The sequence below is a fragment of the Electrona antarctica genome (genome assembly GCF_951216825.1).
Source record: "Electrona antarctica genome assembly, chromosome: 21".
Taxonomy (NCBI): Eukaryota; Metazoa; Chordata; class Actinopteri; order Myctophiformes; family Myctophidae; genus Electrona; species Electrona antarctica.
The window spans coordinates 17,569,632-17,581,583 of record NC_136802.1 but is presented as its reverse complement, the minus strand read 5'-3'; the positions used below and the strand labels follow the sequence as shown (position 1 = coordinate 17,581,583).

The following is an 11,952-nucleotide window of genomic DNA, read 5'->3' as shown; positions in this document are numbered from 1 at the left end:
ATTTATTTTATTTGGAAAAAGCAGTACAATAACAGCATTTCTATGCATACATAGGACACAAGTGCAGTTCCCAGGATTTTTTTTTCACCCTTCTTCCCTCCCTCCCCCCTCCAAGTGACTCCATCTCCAGTGTCTCTGTAACATCCTTGCTTTCTTCAGGACTACATATGGCATCAAGTCAACACTTAACAGGGGCAAAGGGCAATATCGCTTCAGAGTGTACATTTCAGAAGGAGAAAAAGAAGAAAGAGTGGGCAGACAAAAGAAAAAGACAAAGACAAAAAAAACGACAACAACCAAGAAACGAAAGTATTTACAATATTGCTGAGGGGGACAAAAACAAAACGGCTTTGGATTTCGACCATGAGAAGAGGAAGGGTGTCTTAAACATTTTCTACAAAGATTTACTGTAACCCTTTATCTACAATCCACAACTATATACAAAGAAGTAATGTAGGTAAAAAATATTCATAGAATGCTATCCTAGAATGCATTTACTCATGTACTCATACTGTAATGTCTATACAAAGGTAATTCTACAGAATCAAGGTCCTTACACAAGTTATACGGCAATATACTGTGTATTTTTTTAATTAAGTTTGTGTCCTGAGAACGGGCTTCTTAAGAATGTAGTCATTGCATTGCATTTGCACTGCAAGAATAGTAGAAATTTGAGAGAGATGTGTGTGACCAGTTTCCATTGAGTGTGGGTAGAACCTGTTGTGGTTAGCCAATGGAAAAATAGAACAGAAATATAAACTGGTTCTATGTTGTGATTGGTTGGGGCAGTCTACAGTCCGGCCCACCCCAGATTGGTGCCGTGAGTTATTGTTATTCTGTATTGCACGGTTAACACTACAGACAATGTACATACAGTTACAGTAGTTATAATATTTGTTCTGATTATTGATTGGGTGGGCTAGAAAGAGTCTGCTGAGCCCACCCCTGCCCCTATCACTTTTTATATATACTTTATTGAAAATTATTCAGGGTTTTTACAATGTATACATATATTACAAAGTACAAAAAAATCTATCAAGGCATTTCAATACAAAAGGGTTTCTTCTCTTCCTTTTTTTTTCCAAAGTTACATACATACAAATTCAGAAACAAATACTTAGATCAGCACCGAGTGTGTGGTTCTGAAGGTGCTGCCATGCGCCAACAGACACCATGCTTTGGTGCCATGTGTGTCTGTCCGCAAGCACATAACAACACCCCCAAAACCACACACTCAGTATAAACTATCTACATCCGGCCCTGTCACCCCTGGGCTAATATGATTCCTACTGTGTCATGGTAGATTTTACGATTACCCGATGACTTCTAACTGCATACCGACTGAAGAGCTGAATGGTCTGTAACTGTGCAAAAATGTAGTAATCAATTTAACTGACTGATACGCTTAACTATTCATAATTTGACGTGCTCACAAAGCTGAAACAGCCAGCCTGAGGGCAGTTAAGTTTGTCTCACTTTGGGTGTTGGATGTGTGTTATTATTATTATTTTTAATAGACAAGGGATGGGGAGACAGGGAGAGATGCTATGGAGATCTGGCTCTGGCTACCCTTGTTATGGGTTCTGCGTAGCACAGTTTAAAGGGTTTATTAAATTCAATTTGTGAGTATACGCCTCGTTATATCAGTGTCTGTGTACAAACAACTCTTCTTGAAAGCTTCTTTCACGTCGTGTTCCTTGTTTTCCTGACACCTTTTTTTTTTACCTCCCTGGAACAAAACAACAGCAGACAAACTTTACAAACTTTACAGTCTCACTGTCATTACATATAGCAGACTGGCTATTTCTATTTCATCTCATATAGGTGCTGTAAAAGAAAATACATCTTACCATGGGCTGTTTCTGGCTTGATCTGGGAATACACTGTATCTTCAGTTTCTTCTGGATCTGGTGATTCAGTGAATGGAAATGTATACACAGATGTTAGAAGAAATGATTAGTGTATGTCAATGGTTTTCAACCCTTTTCATATTAAGGCCCATTATTTATTCAGCATTTGAGCCATGGACCACCATTTGATGACATTTAGCATCTCAGACCCCCGTTGGATAAAATGTTGTCACAATTCCATGCTAAATAGATGTTGGCACCATAGGAGTGATAACTGGCAAATGTTGATCAAAATAACAATTCTGCTACATTCTCTAATTGTGTAGACTTCTTGTAAATTAAGTAATGCAGATGTTTAACAATAATTTTACTCTTGAGAGTGTATGGAGAGAAGGCTTCCGCACACCCGGTAGACAATTTGGAGCAGGTGCGATGGTGATGAGGCATACAACGTAGGAGAAAGGAGGGACACCCGCACACTGCCACTTGCCAGGTTCAAGAGCATTTATTTAAAGAGCAGAGAGCTCTTGAGAGTGTAAAAATGAAACTCATTTGGTTTCGTTTTAGACTCTCAAGAGTTAAAGATCTAATAAAGGTCCATTTGTTTACCAACTCTCCATCATTTAGCTGGGGACCAGACCCCCTCAACGACCACTGGTGGTCCCCGGACCACCACTGGTGTATGTGAATCCACAGTAAGGCCTATGTTGATTCTCAGTCTCATTACTCATCTCCGTCTTTTACCATAATGAGGTGTGTGTGTCTACCTAGTTTTGCATTGACAGATGATCAAAATCTCCGGTCTACAGATACGTCTTAGGACTTAAAATGCAATGTATTTAGCTAGAACAGCGGCCACTAACAAAAGCGGCCACTAACAAACCTATGCCCACTAACTGCTTTGGATGACAATCCTGTCACCGTCTCAATATGAATGAGCACCCTAAAACTTTGGATTGGTTCCGTAATACAGTTTTCTGGTCATACCAAACCTTTATTTAAGTGTTATCTAGTTATGTGCCGTTCCACTGAGTTTATAATGCATTATGACCAGCACTTGTAAATTCAATTATTATAAGTCTTAATACTTCATAAACATTATTATAAGTTGTCATGTATAATTTTAAACATTTATTACGAGTGTTATAATGCCTTCTAAGTGCATTATGTAAGGGATAATATCTGGCTAGGTGATCATTGTCGGGAGATAATTCACAACACATGTCTTGGACTTTGGTTATTGTTATGGTTTGGTTATTGTTTGGTTATTGTGCATTTTGTAGGATTCATTACCCAGCCCTTTAGTTATTATAGAGCAGGCTGCTTTTCATATACTGTGTGTGTTCACATGGCTGTCATGTTGGAAACAGCAGGCAGCGGTCTGTTATAGAGTGGAGCGGTCATTATCAAGACATAACAGACCTCTGAATTCAGCGATTGACCAATCAGAATCAAGCATTCAACCAAGCCATGTAATAAAATGCATTATAAATGTGGCTATAACTTATAACGCATTATAGACCTGACCTTAATATAACGTTTTACCAAAGATTCTAGCCAATGTGAATTGACATTGTAGTGCATTGTAGGAGAATATGCATTTTCCACTTGCCTTTCTTATTCTTGGCTTTGCGTTTGCTTTGAAGGTTAACCTGGGCGTAGGTCACATCTGGTTCTCCTGTTCCTTCTACAGTACAACACACGTCATCACACACGTCATACCATAGTATTCTTTATGCATCATGCTGTATGCAGCCCTAAACTCATTATAAAACACACAGATGCAAACTTGAAAGGGACACATGCACTCATGTCTTATATTTAGCACCAAAGACAACATGGGAACATTATGAATGAATTGGAAATGCTATATGATCATTTGTTTTCTGATAAAATCTAAGACTCTATAACAAAAAATAACAAAAAACACAATTTCATATTTCTAGCATGGAGTTCAACCTTGTCCAATGGCTGTTTTTTCTAGTGAAGTGAAAGGGAAACTATAAGGAACTTCACCAGCCACAGTTCAAAATCATAACCATTAAAACACCCTGTGGTTGAAGATTTATGAATGTTATAAAAAAAACACAATGTATAGGCCTACCTGTGGCTGATCCAGTCTTCACTTCAGAATACAAAGAGCTCTCAAGTGTATCAGCAGGCCTCTCTGTGGAGAAAACTCACTGTTAGAAACAATTTTATTCATGTTAGCTAGCTATACTACAAATTATTATACACTTCTATGAAGACTTGAATTTATGTTTAGGTACACTATGCTACCTATATTCACATGATTATACAGTGTTAGGAAGACGCAGCGCAGCCTGTCAGAACAACAACAACTCTGCAGGCTCTCACTCACTTATTGCTATTTCCTCATGTGCATGAGTGACAACATAGCAGTGATAGCACACGCATGGACCCACCCATGCACACCCAATGTGGGCTGTGTCCAAATGATCTACACAGACCATCATGTTTCATATTCTTAATATTTCATAATGTTGTTTTGCTCACTCTTTTTCTTGCCCACATTTTTTAGTTCAATCTGTGAATATGTCACATCATCACTGGACTCTGCTGTAGTCTCATCTGAAAGAAAAAAACATAGACATAACAAAATAATCACCAGTTGTTGTTACTTTATGATTCTGTAAATTAACAGCTCCCTATTACAATACAAAAATATAGCTGCAAGCAGCGATAAAGCGGGACCAAGCAATAAGCCCTTTTAGGCTGCTCAACAGTGCCACTTTAGGTCACCCAGTGGTATTGCAGATGTTCGTACCCCAAACATACATACAGACAGGACAGACAGACAGAAAGATAACACATTATGCCTGTTCAAAGTGCCTGTTATCACTGCTTGCAGCTATATTTTTTGTACAAATTTCCACGTACAAACTTCTCTTCAACTGGGATTTCAGGTAATGGTCCATAGATTGTGAGTATAGAACATTTCACGCGAATTGACTCGATGGCTAACCTTGTTCAAGTGCAGAGTTTACGGTGCCTGGACTTCCTCTCTGGTTGGTTGTCTTCTCTGAGTCCCGATTGGTTCCTTGGGTCTTGACAGATCTAGTTAAAGGTACATATTTAGCAGCATGAAGTAGTAAAATACAACATCTACTGTGACCATGTTTTAAGATGAGAGTTTAAGAGAGTTATGCCTACTGTACCTGAGACAACATGATTCTGTAAAAAAAAAAGAAAAGCAAATTATATTATTAGTGTTTTACTCTACAAGCCAGTCCTTTCACATAATGAGTGTTTTTTTTAAAGATACAAGCCCTTGACTGGTTCTTCTCACCTTTAGCTGTTCTGTATCGATACAGCAGGAGCAGAAGGATAGTCAGTAGAATCACAACAAGAAGTCCCACAGTCAGTCCCACTACATGTGGAGAAATCGGTTCTGCAGTCCCAGACACTGAAGCGGGAGACACTAGGACGGCAAGTAAGATAACATTTTTAAATGTTAGGGTATAGCGTATACATCAAATTGTGATTCAACTACTGTTATGTTTGTTACCATCTACATTAAGTCTACACACAAGGCTGGATTGTATTTTTTATTATTAAATGAGTGTTTTTCCCTCTGCCTAGTGCCTAGATTAAGTGTAAGTAAAACATGAATGCCTGTACTTTCCTCTCCATATACAATGGTAAATTCATTAAATTGTTGTCAGTCTAGTCTACTCACATCTCACTGCCATCCAGCTCTGTGGTGATTCTCCTCCAGAATATTTACACTTGTAGAAGCCCTCATCAGACTTAGATACAGCTGGTATGATCATCTCTCCATTGGTTTTATTTAGGACCAGTTCATCATTTCTATAAAAGTCCACGTTGGAAAGTGACGAGTCTGTTCTGTGTTTGCAGCTTAGAGTCACAGGGTGTCCCTCAGTCACAGGGTGGACAGGACTCACCAGGATGACAGAACCATCTGTAAAACAGTTGACGAGTTAATAACAGTCCACACGTTAGGATTCACGCTGAGCAAATACAAAAAACATGCCAATAATGAATTGATGGATCGCTGCTCTATTTTCAGGTAGTGAATGAAGTAACTGGACTCACCATTAGTGTTGATTTTGTCTACCTTTTGACTACCTTTTAGGCTTTTTACACATGAGAAATAGAAACTGAATAAAAACTAAGCTACGATGACTAAAACTAGACTAAAATGTTATAAGGAGGGGCTAGTGGAGAAGCTACAAGCTTGTAGATCGGTAATTTTCAGCATGTAACCAAGTGTAAAATCAGCCTTTATGATGACATCAAGACGTTCCAAAATGCATTTTAGTCGACTAAATCAACTGTAGATTTAGTCGACTAAAATCGTATGACATTTAGTCAGACTAACACTAAAACACTTCAGATGACTAAAATGTGACTAAAACCAAAAGAGGTTTTACTCCAAAGACTATGACTAAACTAAAATTTGCTGTCAAAATCAACACTGCTCACCATGTGCTGTGATGTTGACAGCATTGCTGGACTGTCCCAATCCAGACTCACACCAGTACACTCCACTGTCACTTGTAGAATATAAATATCTGGTCCATGTAGATCCGGTGATTCCGGTCATTGAACCTGACGAAATCTCGTGCAATGAATCGGTGTAATGCTTCACTTTCCATTCGGTAGAGTTTCCCACACAGCTCAGTGAGACAGACTCATAGATGAAGTGCTGAGTTCTGTTAGAACTCACTGTGAGAGAAGCTGAAGAATTCAAAAGATCTAAAACACAACACGGGATCAGAGGTCAAACGAACAGCAGTGTTACAATGACAGGAAGAGTGAGATAATGAATCATTCATATATAGGTCTGTGCTGTAGAATGTCAAGAAAACAATCTAGACGAATTAAGAATTTGAGTCCCACTCACCACCAGACCACACAAACTGAGGTTTACGGTTCTCAGTGTAATAAACTGGATTTCCTCTCCCAGCTTTACACACATATCCTCCTGTGCCTGTAGCACCATGAATGATGTAGGATCCATCTACAGTCCCATTACCAGATAAGAGCTCAAGAGTGTAGGAGTTGTATGATGGTTTAGGAACAGCTCTGTGCCAGTAGAACATCCAGCCTGCAGGAGATTCTTTAACCTCACAGCTCAGAGTCACTGAGGCTCCAGGACTCAACCATTGAGGAGACACTATCAGAGCAGCCTTGGGTTTGGCTGTTGGAAAGCACATTTTCTCTGGTTTAAATTTGACATGTTGTGGTTGAAGATATTGTTATTGATGTTTCATGCAATGCCTGGAGGCTGCACAAGATAAACTCAGCAACAAAAGTTTGGAAACTTAACTTTGGTCCATTATTTCTTCTCCACTTTACCTATAGAGGGTATGCGCGTGACATCATCATCATACCCGGAAGTTATGCGGGAACGCCTACTGAGTGGCAAAAAACTACTTTCTGGCCTTGACAGCCCATACATCCTACCAGAAATGTCCGATCTGATTGGATTAAACGACGTTAAACGACATTAAACTCACTTTACCACTCACTTTACCACTCACTTTGTTTTTCCATTCACTTTATGCACTTTATACCCTCTATTGGTATTGAATCATTTTAATCGTTGATTGGTCACCTTTACAACAAGGTAGGCTATAGTTTGTAAGGATCGGGCGTTCGTGGGATGAGCAACACAGCTAAGCGTGTGGGTAGCGCCTCCACAAATCTTGCCAAAATGGCAAGTGGTTGGTATTCACCCTTGTTTTGAGTTGCTTAGTGGATTGAATGATTGCACTCTCACACAGTACTAAAAAGCAACACATATTGGCAATTTTTACACTATATTATTTTTACACTCAGTGGCAACTCAGAAGCGGGTGGAAGATCCAAACACAGCCACAACAGCCAACAGCTTACAAGCTATACCTCAGTGACTAATCGACGATTAAAATACAATACCAATTGGTATTATTAAAGTGGTGAAATAATGGACCAAAGTTAAGTTTCCGATCTTTTGTTAGTTTGTTACTGAGTTTAGTTGGGGAAGTTCACTCTCCAATTCATTGGAATGTTCCCTTAAAACCCTTTATATTAAATGCAGTATATTCTGACTTACCTGACACAGTAAATTTAACAACATCACTCCACGCTGTTGAAGAGAGCAGGTCATCTTTGGGACGGCCTTTACACTTGTAGTCTCCAGTGTGAGACTCAAAGGCAGTGCTGATCTTGAATTCAGCTTGGTTCCATGGTATATAAGACGAACTGGTTGTGCTCCATTCATAGTTCCAGTCTCTGTCCCCTTTCTCCTGTATCTCACACTTGAAAGTGATGGTCTCTCCACTGAAAATGTGAGACCAACTGGGCTGCAGGATCACAGCAGACCTGCCCACTGTTTACATTAAGAAATCCATATCAGCATCGAACATGATTGATTATACTGCAGATCTCTATGTACTGTATGTCTGTATCTAGAAGTTTGATTCATTCTAAACTAATGTTGAAGCCAGAGCGGAGCAACATTGAGTATAAAACAGTTCAGCCTTGCCAACATATATAGTTTAAAAAATCACACCTGTATGAAGTGAGGGGCGCTCCTATCGTCGTACATCATCATGACGTAAAATAGATACTATATAGGGCAGTATTATGCGTGTCTTAAGTACCAGGTCTTATTACTTAACTTAAGACCTGGAGGCGTGGTCAATGCTGTTTAGCCACTCAGAATAGCCAAATGGCATTGATCACGCCTCCAGGTCTTAAGTTAAGTAATAAGACCTGGTACTTAAGACACGCATAATACCGCCCTATGTCTATTTGCTCAGACACTATGATGTAAAATTGTCCATTCATTGTCAATGGGAATGTAATGCTTGTGTAGCACAACGTTTGTGGACACACACCAATGGCTGGACATAGGAGGGGCTAGCGCCCGTCAAAAAATGTGTACAGCAGTTTGTTCATAGAACTAGTCTCTTATGTATAAGCAGCACTGTTGTGATATGATGGTAATGGTAAAGTGACACGTTGCCCAGCATAACAATACAGGTATTCTGACTAGGTTACAGGTACGGTCTCGGGTGATATTGCCGGTACCAAATATCCAGTCACCGTGCATTCAAAAATCGGTGCACGCTCCCACATGAAGCCAAAATTAATATACCAGTAAATTGCAGTCATTTCAAGCCATGTGGGAACAACAGGGTTTACAAAAGGTTTCACTTTGGCTTTACCTGGTCATACAGATCGTTAGCTGTGTTTGGTCTACTTTCCTGACATTCAGTATTTCAGTATACGATATAGTACCTCTACAGGCGTGGCTTTCAATCTTTTTAATATCAAGGCCCATTATTTATTCGGCTGAGATTCATTTGATGAGATTTAGCCTCTCAAGCCCAAAACTAAAGAATATTTTCTTATTGTCGGATAAGATCTTGTCCACAATTCCAGGCTGTTGGCAAACGTTATACCAATTCTTCTACATTCTTTAATTGTGTAGACTTCTTGTAAATTAAGTAATGCAGATGTTTAACAATAATGTAACTCTTGAGTTAACTCAAGAGTTAAAGATCTATAAGGGTCCATTTAGTTACCAACTATCCATCATTTAGCTGGGGACCGCCTGGAAACCCCTCGAGGACCACTGGTTCAAAACCACTGCTCTACAGTACAGACGAACACTGTTCTAGATGACGTGGTCTACAGCTATGCCGAAAAATTTATAAAAATGAATATTTCAGCCAAATATATATATTTTTCCCAATAACAAAGCAAACTATATTACTCACCAATTGTGTTTATGGTGACTGCATAACTGTATTGGGTGTAGTAAACAGGTTGTCCTCTCCCTCCTCTGCACCTGTACACTCCTCCTTCAGACACACTGAAGGAGTTAGAGTAAGGCTGCACGATATGGAGAAAATGTCATATCTCTGTATTTATGACAAATATTGCGATATCGATACGATATACAATATTACCTTTAAAAAAAACATTGAAAACTAAACATTATTAAAAAAAAGTGTGTTAGTGAGTTCGCTAACGCATTGGACCAGGGCTAAAAAGCATGAAAGAGGGAGAAACAGAGTGGTGGTTTATTTACAGAGGGGCACGGGCTAAAACAGAGGGATGTTGCTGGCTTTAGAAGCGGACGTTATATCGATTAATTGATATATCGACAATATTGCAATACCGTTGTCTTTTTTAGATACTGATATTGCGCATGTTCATACCTCGATAACGATACGATAACGATATATTGTGCAGCCTTACATTAGAGTGTTGAGCATCATCTTGTATGATCAGTGATTGGTCATGTTGCTGTTGGTACAAGTAGTATCTCCATCCAGACGACTCCTCTACAGAGCAGGTCAGCATAACACTGCCCCCTACTGGTAGCACTGTTTGGTCAGCTTTCAGTGTGGCCTTTGGTTGATCTGCTCATAGTAAGAAGACAAATGTAAAACTAAAAATCAGGTTCTTTCTGGAGAAATCTGCAGAGAAGAGGCTATCTGAAAGCTACATTGGGTATACAGTATATAGTCTTTTAGTGGAATGTAGCTTGCTTTAAAACCATAAAGAGACTGACTCAGTAATTCCATTTGACAAGAATAACTTACATTTAAAAGCCTATACTGTAGCAGAGAGTAGAAAAACTGGAAATGCAGGGGCTTAATTCGTGTGTGTGTGTGTGTGTGTGTGTGTGTGTGTGTGTGTGTGTGTGTGTGTGTGTGTGTGTGTGTGTGTGTGTGTGTGTGTGTGTGTGTGTGTGTGTGTGTGTGTGTGTGTGTGTGTGTGTGTGTGTGTGTGTGTGTGTGTGTGTGTGTGTGTGTGTGTGTGAACCATCAAAGCTATGCAGAGTATAGCTTTACCTTTAAAAGACAAAGTGATGCTGTTGCTGACTTTGGACAATTGTTGGTCATTCCAGTGGCCAATACACGCGTATTGGCCACTGGAATAGATCTCAGAAGGACCTATTACATATTCATGTTCTCGACTGTAAGTCTTGATGTTGTTATAATCCTTCCACCATGAGTACTCCCAGTCAGAGGCACTTCCTTCATGTATCGTACACCTCAGAGTAACAGTCTCTCCAAGGAAATTATCGGGCAAGTCAGGGTGTTTGCTGAGGACAGGCACCGGTTGCTCTGTAGAAGTCACACACACACACACACACACACACACACACACACACACACACACACACACACACACACACACACACACACACACACACACACACACACACACACACACACACACACACACACACACAAATAGTTCAGGTGCAGCAAAGTTACATCAATAAAATCAAGGCATATGTCCTCAGTCACGATACAACAAGCATGTCATGTCACCCAGCATTCCATGGGCACAAGTAGTGTAGGCATCCTAAGTTCGAAACCCCCTCCAACAACCAGTCCGCGGGTATGTCCCAGGCTGGACCACCAGAGGAAAACAATTTTCCTCTGGCAATGCATATTCCCCCAGGACTTCACGGCCGAAGTGGTGACGAGCCAACCAGATTTGTCTGGAACCAGGCAGGGCCCAGTATGCAAATTTGGGGCGGGACATTGCAGAAAGAAATCTAATACTGAGAGGGACGAGACTAAATATCCACACAGTGATATTGGTTTTGCTACACGAGGCTACTACATATCTGGAGTTTTTCGCACAATTTCAACACCAGTTTGCTCACTCGCTGGCTGTCAGAAACCGCTTTTATATTATTTTAGTGAGATGCACTTGGGCACCAGACCAGATCCAAAAGGCCACCCTTGGTCCAGAGTATAGACTGGGATCAACAAGTTTAGCAATTTTCTGATCCAGTAGATCCAGAAACAGGAGATACGGATATAGCCTGTGCTTCCAAAAATAATTAGATTTGAAACAAGGGGTGTCTTAGAGCTTCCCAGTCCGTAGACTGTATAGACACTTCTAAACTTCTGGCCTTTGAGCACAACTGAAGCTGGCACCCCAGGACCAGCATAGACCCTACCTCACTGTTTTTGGCTGTGTGTTTTTGAATTTGTTGTATTTTAAAGATTTGTTGTGTTAATTTGTTGTATATTTTGCTCTGTTAACTGTTGTTCTTTTGGTCTGTAGGCCTATAGCACACTTTAAATTTAAAACCAGG

General features: G+C 40.0%; 1 long non-coding RNA gene across 1 annotated transcript; it reads right to left on the bottom strand.

The window, feature by feature from the left end:
- Positions 1–3,472: 3,472 nt before the first annotated feature.
- LOC306913642 lies at positions 3,473–4,444 on the bottom strand. The gene is made up of 3 exons (XR_013788586.1): positions 4,368–4,444; positions 3,955–4,017; positions 3,473–3,537 (listed from the first exon to the last, which is right to left on the bottom strand). It is a non-coding gene; the product is annotated as an uncharacterized lncRNA (long non-coding RNA).
- Between the last annotated feature and the right edge of the window lie 7,508 nt (positions 4,445–11,952).